A 12,808-nucleotide genomic window follows, 5' to 3' on the forward strand; every position below is an offset into this window, starting at 1 on the left:
TTGGGATTAAAGGAACTGCCCTAAAATGGTTTAAGTCCTACTTATCTGACAGGTTTCAGTTTGTTAATGTTAATAATGACCATTCGGAGTATAGCAGAGTTACATATGGTGTACCACAGGGTTCAGTTTTAGGACCGATTCTCTTCACTCTTTACATGCTCCCATTAGGTGACATAATCCGGAAGCACTCGATCAACTTCCACTGTTATGCAGATGACACACAACTTTACTTGTCGATGGAGCCAGACGACACAAGCCAGCTTACTCATCTGCAAGACTGCCTGAAAGACATTAAATCCTGGATGTCTTCTAACTTCTTAATGCTAAATTCAGATAAAACTGAGGTAATAATTTTTGGACCTAAACACCACAGGGACACACTCTTGAATCGGATCTCTACTCTAGATGGCATCACCCTAACTCCGAGTACAACTGCAAGGAACCTTGGGGTCATTTTTGACCATGACCTTTCCTTCAGCTCCCACATAAAGCATGTGACTAGGACCGCCTTCTTCCATCTGCGAAGTATCGCTAAGATTAGGAATATCCTTTCCCAGAGTGATGCTGAAAAACTGCTGCATGCATTTATCACTTCTCGGCTGGACTACTGCAACTCTCTCCTGTCAGGATGTCCTAAATACTCCCTAAAGAGTCTCCAGCTGGTCCAGAACGCTGCAGCGAGGGTTTTGACGGGAGTTAAGAAGAGAGAACACATCTCTCCCACTTTAGCTTCTCTCCACTGGCTTCCTGTAGGATCTAGAATCGACTTCAAAGTCCTTCTGCTGACTTATAAGGCTCTCAATGATAAAGCTCCATCCTATTTGAAAGAGCTCATTAGTCCCTACTGTCCGACCAGAGCAGTCCGCTCCCAGAATGCAGGTCTTTTAGTGATTCCCAGTATCAATAAAAACAGACTGGGAGGTAGAGCCTTTAGTTACCGGGCTCCTCTACTGTGGAACCAGCTCTCTCCATGGGTCAGAGAGGCAGACACTTTAACTACGTTTAAGTCCAGGCTTAAGACCTTCCTCTATGACAGAGCCTTCAGTTAGGACTGGTTCAGGTAGCTCTGAACCATTGATAGCTATGCTGCTACAGGCTTAGACTGCTGGGGGACACATCAGGTTACATGGAGCCCTTCCCTCCTCTCCTCTCCTCTCCCCCTCTCTCCTCCTCTCCTCCCTGCACATTTTTGGAACTGTCACTACCACTACTTGTTGCACTTTGTAGTTTGGCCTTGGTGTCACAGTCTCTCTGTGTTTCCACAGATCCACCAGAGCCCCAACCGCCGCCTGCATCGCCCCCCCCCCCCCCCTCTTATTCCCTACTGTTACACCGGCCTGCGCTCCCCTTCCATGAACCAGTCTGCCATCCAGTCCCCCATCAAGCTGGCTTGCTCTCCCTGCCTCCCCTACCAGACGCTTCCTTCTTCAGCTGTTATTAACATTTCCGTGTTTCTCACATTCTGCATTGTAAACTGTTTTCTTGTCTGTAACAACATCTACTGCACATCTGTCCGTCCTGGGTGAGGGATCCCTCCTCTGTTGCTCACCCTGAGGTTTCTCAGATTTTTCCCTGTTTAAAAGGGTTTTCTATGTAGTTTTTACTCAGTCGATGTGAGGGTCTAAGGGCAGAGGATGTTGTTATGATGCCATGTGAAGCCCTTTGAGACAAACTGTTTGTGAAAACGGGCTATACAAATAAAATTGCCTTGGCTTGCCTTGCCTTGCAGTTCCATCTCATTAATCATATATATTAAAAGTATATCTGGCTCTTTGAGCAGTAAGTCGGAAGGGGACAAGCTCAGGACTTAACGTGATGAGCTGACTTCTAATATTAACTTATGGAAATACATACACGATAGAATTTTCCTCTTTGAGGATTTAAAAAAAAAGCATGATCAAAATTTGTGGTCTATTTCAGAAGAAATGCAACAAAAAGCAATACAGTTACTTTTACCTGAGACTGAGACTGCCCTCCCATTTAAATAGTGTGGTGCAGGAATGAGTCCCCAAACCCTGAAATATGTTGGAGTTGGAGTTGTTGAATGTTCAGATACTTTCTCTCAAAGGCAGTGGGATCTTGATTAAAACCCCAAAATGCAGAGTATATACTATGTCATCAAATATCACATTTAAGAATTTCAAAACATGTATATGAAACTTGAATATTTGCAAGAGGCATTGTGACATTGTCTCCCTCTCCTGGTCTGGGAATTTAATGTCTCTGTGTTTCTTCTGTCCTAGGTGTCCCAGGTGCCGAGGTACGTAATCACTACTGGGGTATTTAAAGGATGAAGTTCCTGCACGCGCTCTCTTCTCTTCTTCCTCCAGACGTGCATGTGCCCTCTGACCACTCCCTCTTCAGACGCTCCTGGAAAACACACTCATCCGGCTGGCTGGAAGAGCTGTTTGTTAATAGACCAGCAGACGTTGCTAAATACATCTGTTAAGTACCTCCTTTTAATGAGTGTGATGTGGATAAATATTTTGTGCTGTTTGAGCGGGTTGCTACGACTTTGAAGTGGCCTAGAAGCGTGTGGACATTATTGCTCCAGTGTGTTCTGGTGGGTAAAGCCCAGCAGGTGCACTCCTCACTTCCCCCCGAGGATAGTGGAGATTTTTTGATAAGGTGAAAGTGGCCGAGCTTCAGGCTTATGAGCTGGTGCTGGAAGCGTAATGGCAAAAGTTCCAGAGGTTGCAGAAGAAAAAGGATAAACATTTGTTGAGTTTGTTCTTGAAAAAGAAGCCCTTTTTGACCGTTGGTGTTCCTCCAGTGGAGGGGGGGCTCGGTACGTGACAAAGCTGGACCTTCTAAAGGGGTACTGGCAGGTGCCGCTGACAGAACATGCGAAAGAGATCTCCGCCTTTGTGACCCCCCATGATTTTCTCCAGTATCAAGTCATGGCTTTTGGGATGAGGAACATGCCTGCCACGTTCCAGCTCTTGATGAATGTCACTTTGTCTGGTCTGTCGTGTTGTGAAGCATCTTGACAATCTGGTTGTGTGTTCAGATTCGTGGAAGGATCATGTGGATCATTTGTCGTGTGTGTTTTCCCATTTGAAGGAGGCTGGATTGACCGTTAACCTGGCGAAGTGTGAGTTCGCTCAGGCAAAGGTCACATACTTGGGAAAGGTGGTTGGGGGAGGTCAGGTTTGTCCTGTTCACGCTAAGTTTGAGAGCATCCTAAATTTTCCAGTTCCAACTGAGTTGCACTGCTATTTGGCGATGGTTGGTTACTACAGTGGGTTTTGTAAGAACTTTTCATCTGTTGCCTCTCCCTTGACTGATTTGTTAAGTCCCAAGGTCAGTTTTACGTGGACCTAACCCTGCCAGATTGCTTTCAAGCAGACCAAGTCTCTGCTCTCAAATGTTCCTGTCCTCTCAGTGCCCCAATGATGTAACCTTGTTTATGGTTCAGTAACTTTGGGTGGGTGTGTTACATTGTCTCCCTCTCCTGGCTTGGGAATTTAATGTCTCTGTGTTTCTTCTGTCTCAGGTGTTGAGGGGCATAATCACTGCTGGGGTATTTGAAGGACGGAGTTCCTGCGCACGCTCTCTTCTCTTCTTCCTCCGGACACACATGTGCCCTCTTACCACTCCCTCTCCACACGCTCTTGGAAAACACACTCGCCTGGCTGGCTGATAGAGCTGTTTGTTAATATTTTTGGGCTTTGGTTTGTGCTTAAGGGTTTAGTTGTGTTGTGTTTTGAGCTAGGGGGTAGAGGGTCGGTGCCCTGTCCAACGGCCCATTGCGGGGTCAGTGCCCTGTCCAACGGCCCATTGCAGGTTGGCTCAGGTGGCCGTCCTTTCCTTTTTCCTCTTTGTGTTTCTTTTGTTCTCCAGTCCAGCCTGCACCTGACTTCATGTGTCTCTTCTAGTTTGAATAAACTTCTTGCATTTATAACACTCCATCCTTGTTCTTATGTTAGTCCACCTGTGGTGTTTTGTGAGCATTTGATGGGGTTGTAACAGACATGAAGTCATGCTTTGGTATTGTGGTTCATTCATCTACAAGATGCAGGAAACTGACTACTATTTTTTTAATCCCTTTGCCTGTCCTCTGAACACTCTTATCCAGTGTTGGGCACATTACTTTGAAAAAGTAATTAGTTATAGTTACTTGTTACTTCTCCCAAAAAGTAACTGAGTTAGAAACTGAGTTATGAAAGTAACTAGTTACCAGGGAAAGTAACAATTGCGTTACTCTTTTTTCTGACAAGTTTAAAAATGTGAAAGAATTTGTTTTTCTTTTTTTAGAAAATACCTTTCAGCAGGGCAGAGATGGTCCCCTTCTCCTTGGTATTTTGCCTATGAAGGCTCTGAAGGAGTGTGAATCAACTGTTGACAATGGCAGCTTGTTTTCATCAACATAACGGCCAATCAGTTCGTTAAGTTCTGTCTGTGTCACAAGTTTTTGTGGAGCAGGGCAGAAAAATCCAGCTTTGGCTGCTTGGATGGCGTGGCTCCATATCCTTCATTGTTAGCGGAGGTCACTTTAACAGCACCTGGTTTGCTATCACCATTAACGGTGTCAACGGTGTTTCTGGCAACTAGTGTAGTAGAGGCGTGTGCTGTCGAGAGGTGCTTCATCTTGGACCATTGGAGTTACTTACATTGGACATTGACAGCCTCTTTGTTTTCGCTCTGGGACGACATAACATACACTCAACATGTACATTTTTACCTTTAACCTTCATGAAGGTAAAGTCGTGCCGATCTTGAAAATGCCGTCTTTCCTAGCAACTCTGGAATCGCTATCTCTGGTAGTTTGTGTGTGTGCTGCTACATGCTGGGTTTGTGTGTAAACACCCGCCCACCTGATGTCTCTGGTTGGCTCAACGTGAAATCTTACTCTATCTTAGCCAATCACTATGACCTAGGCACTTATCTCGCCCCTCCCCTCCCCCCCGCACCAAAGGAGAAAAAAAAAAACACGCATTTGCGGCTCCTGTGTCTGTGTGAGCTGAGCTGGATGGCAGCTTCAATGAGTCACTTCAGTAACGCGTAGTAACAACGTGTTGATAATGGTAAAGGTGTTGTAACGATAGTAAAAATAATTAGCTAGATTACCCGTTACTGAAAAAAGTAACGCCGTTTAACGCCATTATTCCCATCATTGCTCTTATCAAGATCCATATGCAAAACACTGAGGCCTACAGATGGTTAGAGTGAGGTGATCCTCCCCACTTTGCATAAGCAGTCAGCTAGCAGGCTGGCAGCCAAGTTCTTATTTCCAGCCAAGTATCATCAAAGTAAGACATGCTTTTGGACTTTGACATCTGTGGAAACAGGATGGGCATATTGGGGTTCAGCATTTGCAACCATCTGTGTTTCCTGGCACCTGCCGTGGATGGAAGCCATGATGGGACTGGAGGGGACTCCCAAGCTTGTTATGTTCCCTGCATCGCTCATCAGTCAGATCATGAAACCTGACAGACCTGCATCATCCGGATCTCCTCTCTCCCAATCTTGTGCATTAGGACATAAACCATATCTATAGCCTCAACAATACACTACTGTACCATAGCTTAGTCAGATAAGTCTGCAATCTGCTTTGTCTAATACCACAGAGCTAAGGACAAAGAAGGTTCAGTTTTGATACATAAGCATCAGCTTAAGATATGTCTCATGAAGAATATATACTGTATGAGGACTCACACTTTAGTGTAGTGGTGATGCAAATGATAAATCTTTTGAATATGTGTCTGAGTTGCCTATATCAATTGTTTTGCAAAAGTAAGTAGTCATTGCAGTAATGAGTCTCAATCCTCACTCAACTATTTAATGTACTTTTTGAAGTCCATCCATCCATTTACTTCTGCTTATCCTGTTAAGGGTCGCAGGGGGGCTGGAGTTTATCCCAGCAGCTTTCGGGTGAGAGGTGGGGTACACCCTAGACAGTCAGTTTAGAGTATTCAATTAGACTTGTAGAAGAGGCCCCAAAGTTATAAATTTATTAAGATTATGTTTGGTTAGTATCTGGTTAATATTTAGTCATTATATCCAATTTTCTGTGTATTCATTTATTTGTGTGTTTTTGAAGTGAGCCCACCCACGTGATGTATGTCGTTAAATGACGTCAGTCAATCAGAGGAGAGGTGCGCTACAGTGAGCGGTGATCGACAGTGGGTGGCAAAATAAGTTAATACAAGTATCTGTGCGTGAATAAGAGTAAGTCCATACATTTCATACATGTTTAATAAGTTATTGGTGATGTTAAGAGCAGTTTTAACTGTCCCGTAATGTAGGACGTTTTGTTTATTAAGTTCGATTTATCGCCGAAATTAAGCTAATGCTATTAGCCACCGGAAGTGGATTATCAGAATAAGATCGTAACCGCAAGTGCTGTTTGTGATGTCTGCATTAGCGCTAGCTTTACATTATAGAAATTCATTGTGATCATTTGATTACCTCTTTCAGTTAAATTATTTATGTTATTTCACATGTGGCCTTTCAATGTGGATACTGAGTTTTGTACTGATTTGTGTTTTTGTTATTCTTGATTTCTTTGTAGAAAAAACCACAACACACACCACACAAATACCCAGTCATACTGTCACCCATGCTGCTGTTAAACCCAGATAAGAAGAAAGTAAAGACAGTTGATTGCAGCTGAGCCTCTCAGACTTTTATTCCCCTCATACTCTGTAAATGGCCTTAAGTGGTGTACCGGCCGACACTCCTGCGTGAACCAATAGTAAACCTACAACTGGCACCCAGTTGCTCCCCTACAAGGCTAGTCCCCATTTGCATGTCTTTGGACTGTGGAAGGAAGCTGGAGTACCCGGAGAGAACCCACAAAGGCACTGGGAGAACATGCAGACTCCACACAGAAAGATCCCATGCCCAAGCCGGGGCTAGAACCCGGAACCTTCTTGCTGTGAGGCAACAGCGCTAACCACTGTACCACCCTCTACTTTTTGAAGTGATGCAACAAAATGTTGATAGGACCTTCACTTAAGGTATGATTTTCTGCCCAATTTAGTGTGGATTTAGCATTTTTAAACAATTCTTGTGTGCTTACTGGGACACCTTGGAAACACGTTTTGAACATTGCCTTGAAACATAAAAGGCAAATGTACCACTAGAATTTTTACATGGTTGTATTGAAATTCTATGAGGAAATGAAATCGTATATCTGGCTCTTTGAGCAATAAATTGGCAAGACACAAGCTCAGGACTTAACATGATGAGCTAACTTCCCATATTCACATATGGAAACATATACGATTGAATTTTCCTCTGTCAGGTTTTTTGTTGTTTTCTTTTTAAAAAAAAGGGTGGTCAAAATGTGTGGTTTATTTCAAAAGAAATGCAACTAAAAGCGATACAGTTAATTTTACCTTAACTGAGATCTGAAACCTTGGACCAAGCCACAAAAAAGACGGGCAAATTAGCAGCTTGGTTTGCCATTGTGAAAGCGGCAAAACATTTTTTTACAGACAGACAACTCGCTGCACACATTTACAGATCTGCCGCGACAGAAGTGTACCAAAGGTGTACCAAATGACAAAATACTCACACAGATCTGATTATACACACAGATTAAGATATGCATTTGCAAATAATAAAGGTACAATGATACCTCCATAATATTAGCTATTTGAATGTTATGTCCAGCGTGCTGGCTTGGTAAAAACATGAAAAAAAAAACATTTTAAAATGATCATATTTTAAAAATGATTCACAAATAGATTCAAAGCATCACTGAGTTACTTTTTACCAATGAAAAACAAAAACTATAGCTTCAGAATCTGCAACTAATTTTGCTCTTTGAAACTGCATGGATCTATAGCAGTCAAAAACATCTGAAAGCCTGTTAGAACCAATCTCCACCTCAGCAACAGTGTCAGGTAATGTTTGTGGAGCTAGGTCATTTCTCCCATCCATTTCCTCTTTTCAAGTCTCTTTATATTTCCTTACATGTAGCATGTAATTTGCGGTTACATGCATCTCCAACGAGACCACCCAGACAGCAAATGCAACAACTGGTTTGCACCATCAAATAATTTCTGCCAAACTGTTAAAATCTGTCTCAGGGAAGGGGATCAAAGAGCTGATCATCTTCAGCCTTACCTGTGATTTGTCAGCTCGTAAATCAATGAAATAATAAATTAGCGCATGTGCATGCTATTGAGGATAATCCTAGTGCACAGAACATTAAACATATCGTTAATCTGCTGCCATCAGTGTAGCATGGAAAACTTGACTCCATACAAGGATCTGCACACAAATTCCTGGAAGATGAAAACATCACAGTTGTGGCTTGAACTGTATCCCCACTATTCATGTCACCCCTTCAGTCATTTTGGATATTCTGGATCGTCATGTTGTGGATTATAGCCCTAATGGTTCTTACAGAACATTTTTAATCAAACAGCAAGTCTTGCTTTTGTCATGTGACTTAAAATTATCTTTGCAAGGCACTGGGAGACCACTTCTCCTCTTCCTGTCAATCATGAGACTGTTCTTATTCGAAGTTTGGTTAAAAAAAAATTATACACACATAATTTGTTACCAGGCATTCAGAGGTGGGTAAACCTTTTTCTAAGATAATGAATTAATTTAGCAGATACTGATTTGCAGTTAATTAATAAAATCAACTTGTTTCATGCTTTGGTGTAGTGCTTTTTATACAACAGCCAGAGCCTGGCAAAATGTTTTCAGGTTGTCCATCCATGCATTTTTGCATCTTGTTTTTGTTTTTTTGTTTTTTTTGCACAACATGATGACATGATTTAGGGGACAAAAAAGTCAAGGCAAGACGATTTTATTTATACAGCACAAAATCACAGCAAAAATTATCTCACGAAACTTTACAAGTAGAGTAGGTATAGCACCACACTCTTTCAATGAATTAACACCCAACAACTTTTAATGAGCAAGCACATCCTGCAACAGCAGCAACAAAAACTTTCCTTTAAACAGACAGGAACTTTGAGCATGCTCAATGGGGATGGCCATCTGCTTTCAAAGACAGACAGATAATAGAGAAAAACAAATTTAGGAAAGAAGGGCAGAGATATAAAAAAAAGGGAGAGAAAGGGGAAGAGAATGATGGACAGACGAGGACTTGAGCAAGTGATGCCAAGGTTGGCAGATTGAGCTTCTTCAGTAGCAACATCAGTCAGGGATCTGGGAAGTGGGGAGGTACAAAGGCTCTGGAGAAGAAAACAAGTTAGTGACACATATGAATACAGGAGGACAGAGAGAAGAGAGAAGCCCAGTGCACCATGGGAGATCCCCTGGCAGGGTCAGTCCATAGCAGCATGTGATGGCCGCACTCGTAGCCACACAGCTCTAATGAAGTGCGCCTGCACTCCCACTTTGGTTTCTTTGCATTAGCAGTTATTTTTTCCCTCATTTAGTTAATCTTAATCACATTTTACATTACATACAATACATGACAACATACTGGATTTTGTTTCAAATAGCATATTCTAATTTTAGTTTTGACAGTACAGTAGTTTCCATTTTGTAGTGCGCACATTTTGTACAGTCACTTGTTTAAGTTGTTCTAATGTATATTTTTAAGTTACCAGTGTGATGTGCTGATCCTGCAGGATATCGGGCCAGGCTCGGGCAAAGTATGTGCATCAGGAAAGTGGAGCAGTGAAATGCAGGATGTGGCCAACTGGGTTATACCAATCCTGGCAACCTCATAGGAGGAACTCTATTTTCAGTTTAGTTACATTGTTTCTTTGAATACTTTGTTTTGATATTCTTGGTTTGGTTAATATTAGTTGAGTTAATCTTTGTTAAAGGGGGTTATTAGGTTTGTTAATTATTGCTTATTTTGTAGTGTTGTTTGTCCTGTCATCCCCTTTTGTCTGTGTTGCCTGATCAGCCAGTATATATGTTCCCCATTGTGTTCATTTTGTTTGGTCTGTTTGTAGGGTTAAGTTCCCTTTTGTCAAGTTATGGTTCTTTGACCTCTTTCATGGAGACAAAACCTTAGTTATGTTTTGTATTTATATTTCCTTTTTGGGTAAAATAAAACCCTCTTTTTCAAAACCACCCGAGTCTCCGTTGTCTACCAGCTCGGTCCCTTACACAGCATATCTAAAAGTTAGCCTAAGCAAGCCCTAACTATAAGCTTTATCAAAAAGGAAGGTTTTAAGTCTGTTGTTATACATAAAAAGTCAGGACTACTGTTACACACATTGAGGAGGAATAGGGCTGCAATGCCATATTTCTAGTCTTTGTTTCTTTTTTCTATCATGTTTTATAAAACATGGATTGATTCGTAGATTTATAAGATGCAATACCACCATGGACATCTTAGGGTTCTTTCAAGTCCAGTCCTATTTATGCAAAAGCTGCATGGCAGCTAATGTCAGGTCTACATTGGTGTGAGGCTAAGTTTGAATGCACAAGCAATTTATTTTACATTTTTCCCCTCCCTTGAGTACCACTTCTGTAGTACACCAAAAAAAAAAAAAACAAACCCTAATCTTAGTTAACTAAATTTCTACAGTAGTTTTTAAACGTATAGAAAAATTTAAAATTAAAGACAAACTGTAAAATAAGTGTTTTTTCTAAAGTTTTTTCCATTGACAAAAAAAAAAAACCTGTTGCCAAACATTCAGAATCTTTTCATTCGAAGGGAATGGGGTTTTAAGTTAAGAGGAAATTTTAATTTCAGAGCAAAGGTGGCACACAACAAAAAAAAAAAAAAAACTTAGTATTTCAATCTGTGGGGGCTAAGCTGTGGAACAGTTTGGAGGGGACACTCAGGGAATGTCAAAACGTGTCAGTTAAAAAAATTTAAGGAAATTTTTTTCAAGGTACAGAATTGAAGAGGGTGTTGGTACCGATTTAAGGTAGAGGAAAGAGTAGAGTGGTCATCTAGCAACCGAAGGGTCACTGGTTTGATCCTAGACACTGGTGACCATGTCAAAGTGTCCTTGAGCAAGATAGTACCGAACTGCTCCTGATGAGTAGGTTGGCACCTTGATTGGCAGCCTTCACCATTAGTGTGTAAGTGTGTGTGCGCGAGTGAGATGACACTGTAAAGCGCTTTGAGTGCCGCTAAGGTAGAAAAGCGTTATTAAACAGTCCATTTACCAATTTTTATTTTTATGTCTGTGGGTGAGTTGCATATACAGTGGGGCAAAAAACAAAAAACAGTCTGCCACCAATTGTGCGAGTTCTCCCACTTAAAAGATGAGGCCTGTAATTTTCATCATAGGTACACTTCAACTATGAGACAAAATGAGGAAAAAAACCTAGAAAATCACATTAATTTTTAAAGAATTTATTTGCATATTAAGGTGGAAAATAAGTGGTCATAACAAAGGTTCATCTCAAAACTTTGTTATATCCCCTTTGTCAGCAATGACAGTGGTCAAATGTTTTCTGCAAGTCTTCATACACCATTGCTGGTATTTTGGCCCATTCCTCCATGCAGATCCCCTTTAGAACAGTGACATTTTGGGCCTGTTGCTGTGCAACACAGATTTTCATCTCCCGCCAAAGATTTTCTATGGGGTTGAGAGCCAGAGACTGTCTAGGCCACTCCAGGACCTTGAAATGTTTCTTACGAAGCCACTCCTTCATTGCTCGGGCGGTGTGTTTGGGATCATTGTCATGCTGAAAGACTCAGCCACATTTCATCTTCAATGCCCTTGCTAATGGAAGGAGGTTTTTACTAAAAATCTCATGATACATGGCCCCATTCATTCTTTCCTGGTCTCTTTGCAGAAAAACAGCCCCAAAGCATGATGTTTCCACCCCCATGCTTCACAGTAGGTATGGTTTTGGATGCAACTCAGCATTCCCTCTTTCAAAACACGACAAGTTAAGGTTTTATGAAAAAGTTCCATTTTGGTTTCATCTGACTTCTCCCAGGCCTCTTCTGGATCATCCAAATACTCTTTACCAAAACTTCAGACGGGCCTGGAAATGTACTGGCTGAAGCAGGGGGACACATCTAGCACTGCAGGATTTGAGTCCCTGGTGGCGTTGTGTGTGCCTGATGGTAGCCTTTGTTACTTTGGTCCCAGCTCTCTGCAGGTTCTTCACTAGGTCCCCCCGTGTGGTTCTGGGATTTTTGCTCACCGTTCTTGTGATCATTTTGACCCCACAGGGTGAGATCTTGTGTGGAGCCCCAGAGCGAGGGAGATTATCAGTGGCCTTGTATGGCTTCCATTTTCGAATAATTGCTCCCACAGTTGACTTCTTCACACCAAGCTACTTACCAATTGCAGATTCAGTCTTCCCAGCCTGGTGCAGACATATAATTTTGTTTCTGGTGTCCTTTGACAGCTCTTCGGTCTTGGCCATAGCGGAGTTTGGCGTGTGATTGTTTGAGGTTGTGGACAGGTGTCTTTTATACTGATAATGAGTTCAAACAGGTGCCATTAATACAGGAAACGAGCGGAGGACAGAAGTTACAGGTCTGTGAAAGCCAGAAATCTTGCTTGTTTGCAGGTGACCAAATGCTTATTTTACTGAGGAATTTCCCAATAAATTCATTAAAAATCCGACAGTGTGATTTCCTGGATTCTTTCCCCCCATTCTGTCTTTCATAGTTGAAGTGTATCTATGATGAAAATTACAGGCCTCTCTCATCTTTTTTAGTGGGAGAACTTGCACAATTTGTGGCCGATTAAATACTTGTTTTGCCCCACTGTAGAGTATTCAATTAGCCTAGTCCCCATTTGCATCTCTTTGGACTGTAGGAGGAAGCCAGTGTACCCAGAGAGAACCCACACAGGCACAGGGAGAACATGCAAACTTCAAACAGAAAGATCCTGTGCCCGAGCCAGGACTCAAATCTGGAACCTTGTTGCTGTGAGGTGACAGT

General features: G+C 42.0%; 1 long non-coding RNA gene across 1 annotated transcript; it reads left to right on the top strand.

Annotated features, from left to right (window-relative positions):
* Window positions 1-6,098: 6,098 nt before the first annotated feature.
* On the top strand, window positions 6,099-9,881 carry LOC147242709 (uncharacterized). The gene is made up of 3 exons (XR_015110666.1): window positions 6,099-6,171; window positions 6,515-6,962; window positions 9,564-9,881. It is a non-coding gene; the product is annotated as an uncharacterized LOC147242709 (long non-coding RNA).
* The last annotated feature ends 2,927 nt before the right edge of the window (window positions 9,882-12,808 follow it).

This window comes from Aulostomus chinensis, chromosome 20 (assembly GCF_037954235.1).
Source record: "Aulostomus chinensis isolate RoL2024-O1b breed Wild chromosome 20, RoL_Achi_v1.0, whole genome shotgun sequence".
In the NCBI taxonomy this organism is placed as follows: Eukaryota; Metazoa; Chordata; class Actinopteri; order Syngnathiformes; family Aulostomidae; genus Aulostomus; species Aulostomus chinensis.